Source organism: Miscanthus floridulus, chromosome 8 (genome assembly GCF_019320115.1).
Source record: "Miscanthus floridulus cultivar M001 chromosome 8, ASM1932011v1, whole genome shotgun sequence".
NCBI classification, from domain to species: Eukaryota; Viridiplantae; Streptophyta; class Magnoliopsida; order Poales; family Poaceae; genus Miscanthus; species Miscanthus floridulus.
Window position 1 is genome coordinate 86626754 of NC_089587.1, and position 18340 is coordinate 86645093.

The following is an 18340-nucleotide window of genomic DNA, read 5'->3' on the forward strand; positions in this document are numbered from 1 at the left end:
TTGTTTAAATCATAACTTATTTATTTAAACTCTGAAATAGCCCGTTCAAGTTGCGTTTGTTTCGTAACGACGAGATCTACGTATTAGTAATGATGTTTACTATATTACTATTTCATAAAAACCATAGTTTAAATATTAAAGATTATGCAACTAGGTTTTATATATATAATATGATTTGTTTTACTTTTATTTTATAATTTAAATCTAAGATTGACTTGATTCAATCCATATTGTTTATAAAATATCTTTTGTATATGAATTCATATTGTTAACATAAACAAATCCTATAGTTTCTTTTCCATGTATTAAGCAAATCTTTTGGTAGATGTATCTTTTTCATCGTAGCTTCGATTAGCGTGCTTCTCGCGACTATGTGATCATAGTGATACGTAGAATCATATATCAATCTCTTTTACTTAATTTTTCTATGATTGGTGTACTATTCTGATATAGATGCAACTATATGCTATGCATGTATGTGTATGGATGTTTGTGTGGTGTTCTACGATTGTGCAGTCGGTGAGATACATGTGGTGATCCAAGAAGAAGAAGAAAGACATCGAAGAATAAAGCTTATCGAAGGATCGGTTTGTAAGGCAAGTATAGCATGGGACCATCCTTGTTACCTATTCACATTTAATCACTTAATTCATATTGCATGTGTCTACCTTGTTGCCAACAAGGATATCCTAGATATTTGGTATCTTGTACCTTGAGACCTTTGGGTTATTGCATGGGATAGTTTTTGCTAGTGCTTAATCAAAACCATGATCTTGTAACTTGACTAATGATATATGCAATAAACATTAAAACATGACTTTTAGTAACATGGAAACAGGGGGCTGGAGTGTTTAGCTACTTTCTAAATGCTCTAGATTCCTCTCCCTAAGGACTCATCTGTAAGTGATCATCCGGGACTTACAGTATAGCTATGAGGGCTATATGGCTCTAGCTTTAGCTCAGTATGAGGACCTTTTCTAGCTTGTTAGTGGTTACCTTTACGGCGCAAGAGGGGCTCCAACGGGTATGATCTTGGTCTGCCAAGTAGGTGCACTTGCTAGTCACTACTTGGAGGGGGTTCATGCTTATTGATGCGTAAACCTTAGCGGCCCTAACTTGTTAGATGAACCTTTGAAAGGCTTCATAGTGAACCCTGCCAACCTTCCTTGGTAGTGGGTCAAGAGGCTGATCACCTCGGGCGAAAGGGTAAATCACGACTCACAGTGAACGTGTACAACCTCTATAGAGTGTAAAACTGTTATAACAGCCATGCTCACGGACACGAGCGACCTTGGACCCTTATGGAATAGAGATGATCACTAATGGATAATGGTGCTAATAATTAAATTGTTTATGGTATACATTATTCATGTTTACCTGATCATGTGTTTATGGGAATGATAAATTCTTTGCCACCCAACTACTTAAAAAGATGATCTATTAAAGCTAATCGCAGTGAACCAGTGTTAGCCTTTTTGAGCCTCATGAACCCCATGATATAATTGTTAAGTATGACATGTACTTATGCTTGTTTTACTTTTCTATACTTGGATAAAAATCCCGGATGGGTACCAGATTGCCAGTCTGGAGGAGTAAGGCTTGTGGTCAACCAGTCAGTCATCCCTGTGGATTCAGAGTCTTCGCCAGAAGATCAGAATCAACTTTTCGTTGTCTTATACTCTGAGGTTATTTTCCTTTTACTAATACGTTATGTAATAAGTATTGTCTTTTGATATTACCCTTATTTGTGGCTATATGTGAGATTTGACTTCCTGGGCTCACATATAGTGTGTATCTAGTTTTGTCTTTAAAACCGGGTGCTACAGAAGCTGTAACTCAACAACTCTCTGCTTAAGGTCCAAGACTACCCCATAAACTCGCAACCAGTTCATGCCCAAAATTGCATCAATGTCTTGCCCGGCTAGCACCATGAACTGGAGGCAATAAGTGTGAGTGGCTAGCACTAATCTAACTATGTCTGTCTGAGTATTAATGCACAACTACACAACCAGAGTACAGATTCTATAGGCAATAGGTATAGCCATAAGTGATATACTATGCCTTTACAAACCCCATGCTCATGAATGAATGTGATGCACCAGAATCAAACAACACATATGCTGGGTGGGAATCAATGGTAAACATACCAGCCATCACTGGTTCATTCTGCAAGATTTCCTCAGCCTCAATGAAGTTGACTTGCCCAGACTAGCTTACAAGCACCTTCTTCTTGATGATCGTCCGCTTGATCAGACAGGAGTTGGCTAAGGGCTGAGCAGACTATGCAGGCTGGTTCTGTGGACACTCTCAAGCATAGTGGCCTTCCTTGCCACACTTGAAACACGCATTAGGCTTGTTCCCCTGCCCCTGACATGGTAGAACCAGTTGTCCCTGGGGCTATTGTTGTTGCGCTTGCTGAGTAGGAGCATTGTGTTGAGTGGGAGGTGCTTGGTAGGTCTGCTGAGGCTAATAAAACGACTGCCCACCCAAAGACTAATTGGGCACCCACCTGATAACCTGCACCTTCTAAGCCTGGGGGTGACTAGAAGGCCCAGTAATCACCCACTTGCACTTCCACTCAGCCTAGGAGTCATGCTGAAGTCCTTCCATGGCAATAGTAGCATTTATTATAGCACCAAAAGTCTGGTAGTTCCCTGTATACAGCTCCTTCTGCAGACTGCAAGAGAGACCATGATAGAAACGGTCCCTCTTCTTCTCATCAGTATCGATGTGAGTCCCAGCATACTATGATAGATGGTTGTACTTGTTTACATAGTCCATCACCAACATGCTCTCCTGCCTTAGGTCTAGGAACTCCATCAACCTCCTATTCAGAACACCAGTAGGAATGTAGTACTCTCTAAAAGCGGCAGTAAACTCCTGCCAAGTCACACAGTGATCCACTGGCTGCATGGCATTGAACATGTCCTACCATGCACTGGCAGAACCCAATAGCTGCTACATTGCAAAGCACACCTTCTGCTCCTCAGTTATAGTGAGCAACTAAAACTTCTGCTCTAGAATACGAAGCCAATGCTTTGCATCTAGAGGCTCCACGATCGGCGTGAATGTGGGTGGGTGCATCTTCAAGAAATCCTAGTAAGAATAGGGCCCCTTGGGACCATGGGCACCAACCCTGTTCTTGCCATTGCCACTAGGGTCTTCACGGGTGAAGCCACCATTGGCTGGGCAAGCATCTCCAAGGCACGGGCTGACTCCTGCCGAGCAGCTAGCATCTTCGCCATCATCTCTACATGGGTCATCAAAGGTGGCGGTGGCAGAGGAGGAGGAGCCAGAAGTAGGGCCTTGTGGCTCTCCCCATTGTTGTTGCTAATGCCCTCACAGCGACCGTTATCCCCTAGGTCCACCCCAACACTGGTACTCCCATGACCAGACCTCAGGTTCATCTGTAAACAGATAGGAACCAACCATTAGGGACAACCCTCCAGATTAGGAACAAGAGATTAGAGAAATGATAAGACTTTTATTAAAGCATTCTTTTAGGTTATCCTATCAATTCACTAATCCAAATTATACGTGTATGGGGGAAGTTTAATTTAAGCTAGATTCTATTTTCATGATGCATGCATTGGCCTACCCGTTCACTCTGGCTAGAATATAGCGACATTCACAAAAATTTTTGGCACATCGCACACTAACTTTCTGCTTACTAAATGATTCTTACGCGGCATAAGTTAGTGTACCTGTAGAAAACTGATTAGATAAAACTAGTGCCGCTATCCTAGATAGACTATATTGCTCGGGCTTATACTTATTTACATAATTTTATCGCATCCTATTTTTCGTAAAACTTTTGTTGGTCAAACTTTAGGTTTTGAAAAGAGTTATGAAACTTGTAGACTTATTATTGGCTCTGGTACCACCTATGGCAGAACCACCCAAAGTAACACACCTTCGGAAGCGCTCGTCTTCCACCAGACACTAAGTACCCTGAAAGCAAGCTACATCGACCGGATTTTGTTGAGCACACCCCAAGGGAGAACTCAAATAATCTATATTTTTCCTCTAGGATCCAATAATAAGAATAAGTTTACAATACTTAGTCCATTTCATACAACCAGAGTTCTTAAAAATACATTATTACAGTACAAAGTTCAGAGTGCGGAATTTAAACAGCGGAATTATAATAAATATCTAACGGTAGAATACAAGGATTTGTCTGTGCCCACCAGTAAAATCCTCCACACAATAGCTACTCTTCAAGCTGCACCTACAACAGGGTAAATAAACCCTGAGTACACAATGTACTCGCAAGACTTACCCGACTTATGGGAATAATTTCTCGACTCCAAAGGATATGATAAGCTTTTTGGGTTGCTGGGTTTACTTTTCGCAAAAGCATAACTAGTAGTGGATCCTTATGTATTTTTCTTATTAGCAGTCATGATTAGTTCATTATCTAGCCATTCTATGTAAGCACCTATTCTACTTTCAAGCAAGAGTTGAGCAAACAGATCCATTTCACCATCTTTCATCTTCTAGTTCTTACTACGGTGCTAGACTATAGACAAGCCATACTGGATTACCCAACGATTTGCGAATCAATGTGCCTAGCTGGGTACCTCGAAACACACGCCTCGCTTGTACCCTAGGCATAAGCATGACCAATCCATCACTCTCCTATCAAGGGGTCTAGGTCTCCGTCCAAACTTGGACTCAAAGCCCCCACACCTGAGTCATGGACTCAGTGTGGTGCTTAGACCTCCACCATCCCCACCTCCAATCAATCGGTCCGGAAAGAGCCGAAACCCATGACAAGAGAGCAACGAGCCTTCTCTGCTCCCATAAACAAGTATGTGCTCATGATAATAAGTCTCTGACCTGACTAGAATCTAATGCAACGACGGTCCTTAACCGACACGGATAGGGAAAATAGTATAACCAAGCTATGTCCCGTTGGCCGTGGAACACAACCTCTTATACCCACCAATACCCATACCATATCCCTACCCGATCTCCGTTTTTCCTTTCACCATTTTATCATCAGAGTGATAATAATAATCACCTATTGTGAGTAACGGTAGGTTACTCACGCTACTAAAAATCCTAAGCATAGCAGCTACTCGCACCTGTACTAGTAGGACTCATATGACAGATATATTTATGCAGGTGGTTTCCATAAAATTCCTATAACATAAATGCACATCATATATATATATATATATATATATATATATTCAATGCTTATTTAAAATAAGGGTTATGCACTGGGGCTTGCCTTGGGCAGGCGGGGTGTTAGCTCAGTTAGTCCATGGTGGCTCTAGGACCTCCTCATGCACGAGGATCTCCTCCTCGTACTCTTCATTCACCTCCTCGTACTCCTGCTCGCCCTCAGTCACGAACTCCACCAATTCGTTTTCTACATGCATGCAATGATGATGCAACGCTCAATATTAAGACAACAATAGTTCTTAAAATAAGAATACATCTATTAAACCACTAAGCTAGCTCTAATGACTAAGATACCAAGCTAATCATCATTCCCATCAAACCAATAGGGTTTTGCCTACAAGTGCTACTTAGCAACTAAAATATATTCTTACTCTTATTAACGATTTCCTATATACAACAACAAGGAGTACTTAGCTACCATATCTCTCAACATATTCTAAGGCTACAAAAATTACAATGAGCACGTAATAATACAATGAACCTGCTGTAAAAATTTCATGGAAAAAAACTATTACCCATTTGCTCCAAAAATTCATACAAATATTAACCTAATAATACTAAGCTCTTTCAAATGAATTAATATACCTAAGCATCAAGTCAGACATGTATCCACTAATCATACCATTAGATAGACAATATTTTTAGGAACTAAACATAATTTATTTCATCATTTTAGAATGTCTATGTGAATTGATATGATTTTTCAAAGTCTAGCTCAGAATCTAAAAATAAAACCTAATGTTATTTTCTAGAAAAAGGAAAAATGAATTCAACCCATGTGGCCCACCAACGAACGGTGCGGCCCGCACATGTGCAAAGGCGGCCCGCAACAGGGGAGCCCACGTGCGCGCCGACTAACTTGAAAACGCCCTCGCGTTCTCCAATAATACTACTAACACTATGTGTAGTATTTCAACAGACTACAACTTTGCAACAAACCCCTCACCCCTTCTCTACTTCGTAATGGAGAGGTCCATGCCCTAGCCGCACACACACGGCACAGCGGCCGATGACACTAGCAATCCCTGCTGACCAACTGGGACCTTCTCCGCCCTATCTAAAGGACTGATGCTCACATAGGTGCAGACGCGAATAGATGGGCAGTGAAGAGATGAGCGAGGGCGCGTCTAGGAGCTCCCTCTATGGCAACGACCAACCTATGATGGCGGCAACCCTGCTTAGGTGAGCTCCGCCATTAGAGAGGAAATATGGATAGTGGATGAGTGTTAGGGTCTCACCGTGATCCTAACCGAAGTGGTGGTGCGGCTAGAGACTATCCTAGTTGAGCTGGCCACGTGTGCGCGGCAAGGGCATTGGCGGGCCATGGTGGCATGACTGCATCAGCGCTACGAGGGAAGCAGTAAGGACATGGCTCAGGTGCGCACATCCAGAAGGATTTTGAGGTGGGGCTGGGGGTGTAGCCAATTTGGCTTAGGATGGCAAGGTGGGGTCTTGCCCACGGTAACGGCGGTCTTAGCCTATAATGTTGTGGTGGCGGAAGCAAGGCTCCAAATTGGAGCTTGTCATGATGTGGTTGGACGCAGTGTGGGGTAGGTCAGCTAGCAGGCTCAAAGGCAGAGTCTAGAGCATAGCGAATTGAATGGATGTGACCCTTCCATGCCAGATTGATAGCACGGCTTGGCTAGCCTGGGTGGCAGAGGAGGGAGGGGAAAAAAGGGAATGGGTCCGGCTAGCTTACTAGAGCTTTGGTAGGACGCGTCTGGGCACACATGTGTAGGCACTGCGAGCCAACGCATCTAGGAGAGAACGTGCACGCGCACAGGAGGTGGTAGCGCGGCGGGGCGGCCATAGCCCCGTTAATGGCGAAACGACACACAGTAGCCACGACAAGCCCACATGCACGAAGATGGGGGCGGGCAGTGGCACAGAGGCATAGGCCGATGCAACGACAGCGTGCTATGGTGCGATAGGCAACAATGTGGTGCAGCGAGCTGGGGGTAGGGTAGCATAGCAGAGCAAACACGTGTGGCCATAGTGGCACCAGCAGTGGCACCAGCGGTAGCGCACAGCACGCGATGGGACTACGACGGCAGCAGCGCGACAGTGAGGTGGGGCAACTACGCGCTAGGGCTGTCGGCCACAATGGCCAGCCGAGCGCGGCCAGCGCGCCGACGTCAGCTCAAGGGCATGGTGACCGTGCCTACACGAGGAAACCAACCAAGGACGTGCCATGCACGCTTTTTAAAGCATCCAAATCAACTAATTGGTTGGCCAAACACCCAAACTATCTTCACCATACTTTAGAGGGTACATTAGGCCACCAAAACAACCCATAACATGACCCTACTTCTTAACCAGATTGTCATACAAAAATTACCAAACATCGTAGTGTCTAGCTCACCAAAAGTTCATGAAATCTTCTAAGTGTTGAATGACTTTCTATTTCTAGTTGCATTTCCAAACCCTTAGAAATATAAGCTAGCAACATTATTTATCAACACAAAGTATTTCATTGTCATCTACAAAGTTTGTACTTTCAACTTTATTTAAGTGTTGCATATATGTTCTATATTGTTTTTGTTCGATAAAAATTGGTTTACAACCCTACTTGATAATTACGCGAATCATGGAATAACTTTTCGATTAACATTCTAATGATCCTTCTATGTTATGACATTGCATCTACTCATTTCACCACATGCATTAACACACAAATATGATGCTCATGGCATGTTTTAGTAAATGATTTACAGTGTAACACTGAGGGTGTTACACTCCACCCCTACAGTCTTGTGCTTGCGGATGCATTTTTTAACCTAGGGGCTGGCCCATAGGGCTAAAAATGTGCACGGTCCATTGGAGCGGATGAATGGTGAGGGATGATTGTAGATGCGACATGATGCGACGAGAAAGTGGGGCAACGGTGCAAGTTCCCTTTCCCTTCGCTCTCTTGGCCATGAACGAACATGTTTCCCATTTCCTCTCATGCTCGCCTAGAAGCTAGTCCGATGGGTCAGCCAGGGCAGCCTGAGCGAGAGATCTGGATGCGGGTCACTAGCTTGCCATGGTGTTTGAGAAGGGGTCGTCAAGATGGTGACAAGTAGTGCTATGTCGTGGAGCACGTATATGCGCTCTCGCACACGGCCTCCACGAGCGGGTCATGTCCGATTGCTAGCGTGAGTCAGATCGGGTCTCTCGGGAGTCTAAGCGGCTTCAAGGTGAGGTATGTGGGTGTACCATTCCATAGCTTGATCCTTGGGTTGGTCATGGTGTTTTGAAGCTAAGGGTGCGCCCATACGTGTAAGCGGACATGTTTGGGTAGAGCGGCTAGAGCCAGAGATAACGTTATTGATTGGTGTATCGAAAGCTGCTGATGAACCGGTTGTCATAGCTCGGGATGCGTCAAACGCCCGAGTGCTTGCTCATGATGGAGTCGCGGTGATCTCTAGGCCACAAGCTGATCTGGGCATTTCTTCAATGCTTGGAACTGTCGTAACCAACGTGGATTGGAATCTCGGTTGGCTTTGGGCCATCCTCTGCCAGTTTGACAATATTGATGGGCCTATGAGCCCTCGAGTATGTCTTATTCATGTCCAGTCCACTGTGGCTTCTGGCCAGGAGGGCTCATATGCGCTGATTCCTAAGCCCTCATGGCACGACGATGTCATGATCATCGTCTCCTCACCTTTGAGTGCGGTGTGTGCCCTCAACGAAGGGCTGACATGACATGTCGCTGTGGAAGTAGATCCCGAGCGTGACGTAGTTTGATTCGCTTGGCATAGTGCATAGCACGCTCAGGGGTCCCTCCTCCTTGGATGCACGTGCCTCTAGGTGATAGCTGACTGCTTGCTAAGGCATGATGAGCAGTGTATCTACCTTGTAGGATGGAACCCTGGTTTTAGGCTTGGCCATGTGCGCTAGCTCGCCTCATGGTGGCAGGCGGCTTCATTGCTCATGCATGCCCTAGCTTAGTGTGTTTCACTTGTGGCAAAGTCACTGTCCGGGGTGCGACTCTACCGTAGGGTCTGGTTTTGTCATGGGGTGAGTCTGGACTAGGTATACGGCGATGACAAGCGTTGCCTCGTTGGTTTGAGCGATCTCATGGTTCCCTAAAAGGGTGTGGCCACCATAGGCCATTCCTTAGGTGAGATCACTATGAGCCATGGTCATCTAGCTTCCTGGGTGGAAGTCTCAACTATGGCTGATAATGAGAGAGGGAACTGGGCCCCTCACGTGGGTGCACTCCGAGATGCAGCCCCTAAGGGCAGTTCCAAGGACTAGTAAACTTATATGATTGTCACGCTGCTCTATGAAGACATTGGTAGCATCCAATAGACATGAGGATTTATACTAGTTTAGGCCAGATCCCTACATCCAGTCTCAGAGATGATTGAGTGCGTATCCCTCACTTGAATGCTCTGAAGTTCTTACAATGGGGGGTGCAAGAATGGTGAAAGAGATGAAAGGACCTATGCTAGGCGAAGGGCTACTCGAAGAGAAGCTCTGGGAGCCCTACTACAATGGTGGATAAATGGATTGGAAGAGGATGTGAACCATAGCAAGATGGGTGCCCTGGCTGCCCTTATATAGAGTTCGGGGCCAGGGCTTGTACAAAGAGGTTATTCTCCCAACTGAAGGGTCGAGAGCCTGAGGGAGGACCTTGCTAACTTGGCTTGCATGTTATGCCATCTTTTGGTGCATGTCCGGTCATGGCTATCATCATGGTCTTTTGGCCACATTGCGGCAAGGTGTGACATGGTGCTATTGTGCTAGCCGTGATGGCACTATAGCCTCAATGGTGGTTCGTCAGCCATCCTGTGCAACATGGTGTTGGTCATGGCCTTCGTCATCATCTCCTGGTTTCTAGGGGCGTCGTACCCAAAGTAGGTAGTGTTGGTTTTTATAAGTGCAAATAGAATGTGAAGGATTCTGCACAGAATATCATTATAGCATTTTACCGGGAGTATTCCAGGTATTGTTATTTATATTTTACCATAGGGAATCAATGGAGTAAAGACTTATTGGATATCAAAGGAGTATCTATCAGTCAACATACTAGCATGGCTAGAGCAGGGGTGAAGGTAATGATAGGAATTAAGGATAATGATACTCAGGGGGTAGATCTATAAGATAACGTAAACTAATCAACTCGGGAGAGCAACGAGTGAGGTAGATTCCTATGACATTCTTATTACATGGTCAAAGTATATATATCTAACTATAGTTAAGACTAACTCTACTCTTGTGCACTTTGAGACGTCGCTTAGACGGTAGAGTACCCACAATAGATAACTCTACTGACGCGACTACGGTCCTACAATTTAAGAACCTACTAAATTTGGAGCGGACTACAAAGGATAGATGGGGCTATCACCTCCCGCTGCTACCACCCAACCAGAAAACATGGTGTACTCACAGGCAGAGCATCATGTAAGTACCATCCTTACATGAGGCTCGGCTACTTAGCCCAACCGATAAACTAGCAGGCTAAGTGCTCTATGAACCCACACACAAAAGTAATGATAACCTCAACTAAGCAAGATACATATTAAAAGTTAGCATAGCTATGTAGATAGGAATATGATGAATTTATAATAAGTCTTACAAGATGTGGAAGTGAAGATACAAGGCTTTGTCGAGCCTCCAAGACTAGATCCGGAACTTGAGCATGAGCCCAACTTGACCCTCACTCCTGAGCTACTAATCTACTACATTGGAGAGTCTAGACCTAATCCTCCTGGTGTATCTTGATCTCTGAATAAGAGGTATGAATTAGGGTTTCAGGGATGGCTCTAGGGAGGGGGGGTAGGGCTGCTAAATATAGGCCAGAGCATCAAATATGGACCCTCAGATCAAACCAACTTGAAAGAACAGTGTAGATGCAATCTAGGAGGTGGTGGAGAACCGATATTCGAAGGAGGGGCTGATAGGTAGGCCTAGGGGGCCAGGCGGCCTACAGGTGGGGCCGGTCGGCCCCACATTGCTGCCACCTGCCCTCCGCTTCGGTGGTTTGCCTTCTAGAGTCTTCCCATGTCCATTTCGCAGTGGATAAACGTGATTTGCATTGACAAATAGGTCATCCTTGCCAGTTTTCTGGATAAACCCTACTAAAAACATAGATTCACCAAAACTCATGGAATTTGTCAGTTTAAACCCCTAAACCTATGTTGGCGATCCTTTTTATGCATTTATACAAGTTATGTTGATGGTTTGTGATTGATGTTAATGACCGTCAATAGGTAGCTGCCCTAGGTTGTTGATCACTTGGTCGCTTTGCGGGGCCGAGTACCATGACTCCATTCATCGAGGTCAGGGTACTCTACCGGTCTGGATGGCTTTTTCATCGAGTCCCTTGTCGTGGATCCCATCCCATAGTGTGTGGGATCGTACAAGCATCTAGTTGGTCCATATTTGGACGATGGGTATCATACCCATTGCCACCATGGTGTGGTGTTGTCTTGTCCATGTGGCATGGCACAAGGATGGTGTCTGACTGGGCCGAGGTGAGTGTTGTCCCCTCGGTCCTTGCGAGGTCAGTGCAACATGCTTGCTCTTGTTAGAGTAGGCGCGCCTAGCTATGCTCTACCCTCCCCCACCCCTTCTAGGGGTCATGATGAGGTGAGGTCATGCATCTTGTGAGCGTTGTGTGCTAAGGTGGGTGGAAGGGGTTAGGGATGACCCCAACCTTGGCACCTGGCCCGCTCCGCTCGGCTTTCGCTAGGCCTCGATCATTCGGGCCTTCACCAACTGGCAAGTTGTGGGTCATGTGGCATGCCAACTAATCGGTGCCCTGAGATACCCTGGGGTTATAACCCCGACAACGTGTGTGTTTCAAATTGGATTGTTTGGGATTTCATAAGGATTGGATTGGATCATAGAGTTTATTGTTTAGCGCTGGTCTGAATATGATACTATTTTAGTTGGACTCTCTATTGAATTTGGATTTCATAAGGATTGGAGTGGATGGCAGAGAGTATTATTATTTTACGATAATGATACAATTAGGGCGCCCGTCCATCCGAACACCTCATTCCCACCTGTGTCGTGCCCCTACTCCACCTTGCTGCTGCCACCCTCCCTAGCTGCACGCCCCATCCCACACCGCTCGCTCATCAGTCCTACCCACCGTGTGCCCTACCCATGCTCTCGTCCCCACACTGTCGTGCACGTCCACCTCTACTAGTGCTGGTGGTGCTAGAGGTATAGTCACACGCCTTAGGTCATCCATAGCCAAGCCAAGGGAACCCAAGAGCCCTACCAGTGCTAGCGGTGCTCGCACGTCGCCGCTTGCCACCAGCTCCCACCCCAACGGCTAGAATTGACCAGCCCTGGCCTCCCCTCCCCTATGTTGCAAATGTATGATTCAGGTATTTTAGATGTTTTAGAGGTATGTTGCAGTGTTTAATATAGATGTTGCAAAAATAGATCGGGATGCTACATATGTTGCAAGTGTTTTCAGAGGCATGTTGCAAGTGTTTGATCAAAATGCTTCATCTATTTCAGACGTATGTTGTAAGCGTTTTGATTTGGATGTTACATATGTTTCACACATATGTTGCATAAGAGTATGTTCCAAATGTTTTAGTTGTGTTTTCATGTTGCAAGTTACAAGTGTTTTATCTAGATGTTGCATATGTTTCACACACATGTTGCAAGTATATGTTTCAAAAGTTTCATCTGATTCAGACGTACATTGCATTCAAGTGTTCCATGTTTTAGAGGTATGTTCAGAGTCATGGGGCACGGCCTAGGCACCGGGAGATGGGATGCGTCAAGTAGGGGGACCGACAGATGGGGTGCGCTGTAACCATGCTTGGCCTTGCCTTGCCTTGCCAACTAAGCCGATGACGGGCAGCAATAGCGTGGAGCCACGGCTAGGCGAGCTCATACGGCGGCAGGGTAACACCGAGCAAGAGAGAGTGCTCGGGATGGTGGAGAAGGCATTGAGGATAGGTCCAGGGGGCTCACTTGCTTCCCTAATTGGTCGGGGCCACTCCAGAGAGGTCGATCTAGTCACGAGACCAATGGCGATGGTGGCGCACCCAATTTGAGGTAAACCCAAAGAGAGCTTGGAAGAGGGGAAAGAAGAGGAGAAGAGGGGGAGATGGCTTGTTTAGGATCTATGTGGAGCTTGGAGGGGTGGTGGTGAGGCCGACAATGGCGATGGCCGCGGCGAGATTTTTCTCTACCCACTGGTTTCTCTTTTCGGTAGCGTGTGCTTGACCTCGAGGAGCGGAAAGGAGGGGAGGGAAGAAGGTGTGAGCCACACTAGTGTTCCAGAATGGAAAGAGGAGGGAGTTTGAGCCTGAGGAGCTCAACACAATCATCAAGACGCAAACAACTCAACTTTGTAAAGTCTCACACACAACTCAAAGATAAACTTTTCAATTACTATTTTAGGTCTACACTCTTCCACAAAGACATTATTACAAATTAAAGATAAATTTCCAGAGACATTACAAACTAAAGATAAGCTTCTAGAGACATTAAAGGTAAACTTTAGATCTGCATATTGGAAAGCAAGCTAATATGAATCATAGTAACCATCAGAATTATCGAATACTTAGCTCATAGATAGATGAAAAACACATGGAAACTCTCATACATTCGATGGAGTAAGGCATCCTCGTTGAGATAAAGGTTGGACATGAACTGCATTTCACCATCTTCAACCCCTATATCACGTAGAAGCATATTTCTGTCCTTCTTGACTAAAGGAAATGCGAGTCTGCCTGAGCCGCATCGATGGGTAACTCCATACGCCTATACATCTCAAACACCCAGACAACCGAGACTGAGATGTGCTTGACTGATCTCCAAAGACCTAGACCCTCATCCCTGATCCATACAGAAAGAAGACCACCCACATCTATCTGTTGAAATGGTTCTTCCTCCGCCTCGTGGTCGATTGAAAAGCATGACAGTCAGAGCCGGTCGGCCATGGAGCCGAGCTACCATCCCTTGCGGTTGGGATGTGTCTTGGTCTCCGGCAGCAGCGGTGGGATGAGGGAGATATAATGGTCCATGAGGTCATACCGGATGATCATGTCGGTGCCGCTATTTGTCTCGCTGTCGTAGATTCCCAAAGCTGACACCCCCACCAGAATGGCACAAACCTCCTCATCCTCCATCTGCATGATGACCTAGCCATGGCTTGATCCTTCCCTTTCTGAAGAGAAACACTAGACACGAAGTTGCATGGCTGGGCAATGCAGAGAGGAGAATGACGGAGAACTCAAGCATCTCCCCCTAGAAAATGGTACTCATGTATTCACCTATTCAAACCTAACGAATCAACTATTATACTTTAGACTTTGCAAATACTAAGACTTTAAGTATGTTATGGCACACGTTTTATTTACTAGGGATCTACCGATTATATATGGCTTATTGGTCTAAGCCATGATTACATTGAAATTGGAATGGAATATATACCATACTTTTTTTATGAACAATACTAGTGCAGTAGAGCTACCATATTTTCTTATTGGAGGATTATTTTCAATAAAGAATGGTAAGTAGATACGGCAGAAAGTAGAGAATTGCACATGAATGGATCATACCATTATGCCCCATGGGGCTATATTAATACAAATGTACAAAGTTCTAAAGCTAGATATTTTGTCTGACAGAAAATATCTAGGGTTTAGATAATGATAAAAAAATGTTCTAGAGTAAAGGTATTTTATGCAATGTTTTGGGTATGAATGCATCTAGGCCCCTAATTCAGTTCTGGTGATTAATGACGACACAATCATTGTGACCAATAAGTGTTTTGGATAAGCAATATAAGTTAGGTCACAATGATGATTGATTAATGGACAATCAATGGTTTTATGCCACTATTGATGGATTTTGTTTTAGTTTTCAAAGGATGAGCGATAAGGTTAAGGACAAACTAGTTCTAAGTGTCATTTGGCAAATTGGCATTGAGAGACACTTAGAATAGTTTAAGACTTTGTTTTTCCTTTAACCATACTATAAAAGGGGGTATGAACATGTAGATTGACCTAGGTGAGTCTAGTAAGTGTGTGTGATTCATACTTGTCAAACTTAACACTAGGTTGGTCAGAGGAAGCCCAAAGAAAAAAAAGGAAGCAAAGTCATTCTCAAAGTTGATTGAAATGGTGGAGAATGTGGGGTTCCTATGTGCAATGGATTTATCCAATGCTCTGCCCCAAGGAGCACCGGAGAATGCGCTACATGTTAGGGTTTCACTATACAGTGAACAATGGAACCTATTATTCTAGTGCACTAGAGAAGTCATGCACCAGAGAAAGCGCTACTAGGTACTATGCTTAGTGTTTGGACTCCTATACTCATCGGATTTATTCGATGGGGGTCACTGAGATTTCTGGTGCTTTACAGAGAGGTTACATAGAGGGTTTTGGTGCACCAGATTAGTCCGGTGGCCAGCACCAGAGAAAGCGCTTGAGGGCCGTACAAAGTAACGACTTGTCCAAATTTAGCCGTTGGAGAGGCACCGGATTAGTATGGTGCTCAGTTCAAAAGACCACCAAAGTTTTCTGGTGTTGGTGTTTCAGTTGAGTGGAGTTTAAACGGTTAGTTTTTGTAGTGGGTGATTTTTATACCCCCTCCATTTCGTGCAAGAGAACGCTCTAGGAATTCAGATTAGTTGCATATAGATATCAGTGACCAAGAGAGAGCTCAAGGCTAGTGGAGTGATTTGGATTTTCTAATTCGAAGATTAAGGACTCTATTAGTGCTTAGGGAGTAGCAAGTGTACATCCAGTCTTCTCATTAGGCTTTGTTAAGTTGAGTGAGAGTTTGTGCTTGTTAATCTTGGTGATCAACATCACCTAGATGGCTTGGTGGTGCTTGGAATCTTGGTGATCTCTCAGTGGCGATTGTGAGAGGCCCATAAAGAGCACTTGATCCTTGTGCGGATCAAGGGGGAGCAATACCCATGCACGGGTGCTCTAACGAGGACTAGTGGAGAGTGTTGACTCTCCGATACCTAAAAAAACATCGCACATTATTAGAATTTCCATGTTATGCTAGGGTTGAAACTAGGTTGCAAAACTTTATGCGGTAGGCTAGAAACACTTATTTAGGCACAAGGGTGAAACGAGCTAAGCGGTATGTTTTAATTTCACAAGAATTTTAGATTAACCCAATTCAACACTCTATCTCTGTTTCTTGGACATCTTGATCCTTTTAGGGTAGTTGCCACGTGGCATCCCGCTCGAGAAAACGAAAGGACCGTTGGTACTTAGGGAAGACCAATTACTCAATTGCGCTGTAGCCACATCAAGTACTACTCAGCTGAGCATGCTAATCACAATTAGCATGTGGGTTAGTGTGTATAGATTTACACTCTTCGATCTGACCTATCCTGAAAGGTACGTTGATGAGACATTCATCCATTCATAGTTGCCAAACCAAATACATGACACAATTTAGAAGGCTACACCAATGAGACTGACATCAGAATTAAACAGACAAACATCTCATAATGATCGAGAACAACACTAAAACTATTCTCACAAATAGGTAGAAAACGCCTAGAAACCCACATACAACTGATTGACGATGGTGTGTTCCAACAGATACATGTTGGACTAGAACGGGAAGTCATCTCCATCATCCTCGAGGTCGCGTAGCACGAGTGTCTTGTCTTTCTTGACGATGAGGAAATGAGCTTTTGGCCACATCCATTGGTAGCTCTAGGCACTTGTACACTTGAAATGCCCAAATAATTTCACCAGAATCTGCTTCACTGATATACAAACAGCCTCATCTCTAATCCAGATGGAAAGAACACTGCCCAAGTCATCCGTTTGCTCAAACAGTTGCGCCTCAGCTGCCAATACAAAAACAGGAGATCCAAGGTTGGACGCCGCCCGTTGGAGCTGAGGGACCATTCCATGTAGGGCAGAGACAAGGGGGCAGACAGGGGCCTGGGCCCCTAATATAATGTTGCACAGTTTTCATTAATACTTCTCATTAGCTCTCACTAATTACTAGAAATTATAAGTAACAACAAGCCTTCTTTACTAATTCTAGATCATCTTTCTCAAATCTCTTGATTATAAGAATCTAAATAAAATATGACGTGAATTGTTGATCTATGAACAATGTCCCTTTTTATCTTCAATTTAGACACTTAAACGAACAATTCAGTCCTTGCTTAAATATCAACTACCATTATCAAGGTACGTGGGCAAGGGTACGATAATGGAGGTAGTAATATGAAGGGTCATGTTAATGGTCTAAAAAGCTAATTATGGTGGAGTCTCCTTGTGCACTCCCATCAACTTCAACTAACACTTTTAGCTGTTATTAAGGAGAATATTGATCGCTAGTGGTTTTTTAAGACAACTTTCATATTTGTTGAATACTCTAAGGATGTCTTGTAAGAAGACATGTATGCTTCGTGTAGCTCAAGCCGAGTATATGATTGAAGCATTGATATTGGGTGAAATTGAAACAGGGTTCTTCTTCTTCTTCGTCGTGGTTGAAGTGTCCGTACATGTATATAGTATATGAGCACATGCTTAATTCGTATTGCACGGCTAATTTGACCATTTGCGCCATTTATAAAATATGAGGCTGGGTGCATGCTAAAAATCGTTTTCACGGTAGTTCCGATTCCTAGCATCGTTGACAAAGGGGCTATATAGGTGTAGCCTCGCGTCGGGCCCCGGCCCTAATAAAGGGCGAAAAATTGCATGCAAACAGTAATCGCAGATGAATGCCACGTGTAAGCCGAGACCATCCAACCACGTGCGGCCGGAGAGCGGAGAGTCTTTGATTTGTGCGCCCCGTGTTTGTCTGGTTGTTGTTTTTCTTCACGTTTTTGTGCGCGCCTGTTCGTGTGATTCTCTCTCTTTTGTCTTCACATACGGCAAGGTGTGCTCTATTTCAAACTGCAAGCGAGGCGGACATTTTGTCGACTCATCATATAGACATAGACACATGCATGTTCTCGTGGGATTAGTGCCGGTTTGTCTGGTTCGAAGAATAAGGTGGTTCATCATCTTCCTATCCCTCTTTTTTTTTTGTTTGGTTCGTGAAATGAAATAGATTCGATGCATCATCACCGTGTTTCTCACATGCTAATAATTAGTACCGATACGAGAAATAATAGAATCATCCTATAAAATTTGAGGAATAAACTCATGATGCACCACCTCATCTAAGATGGAGTGGCTCCTGCCAAACA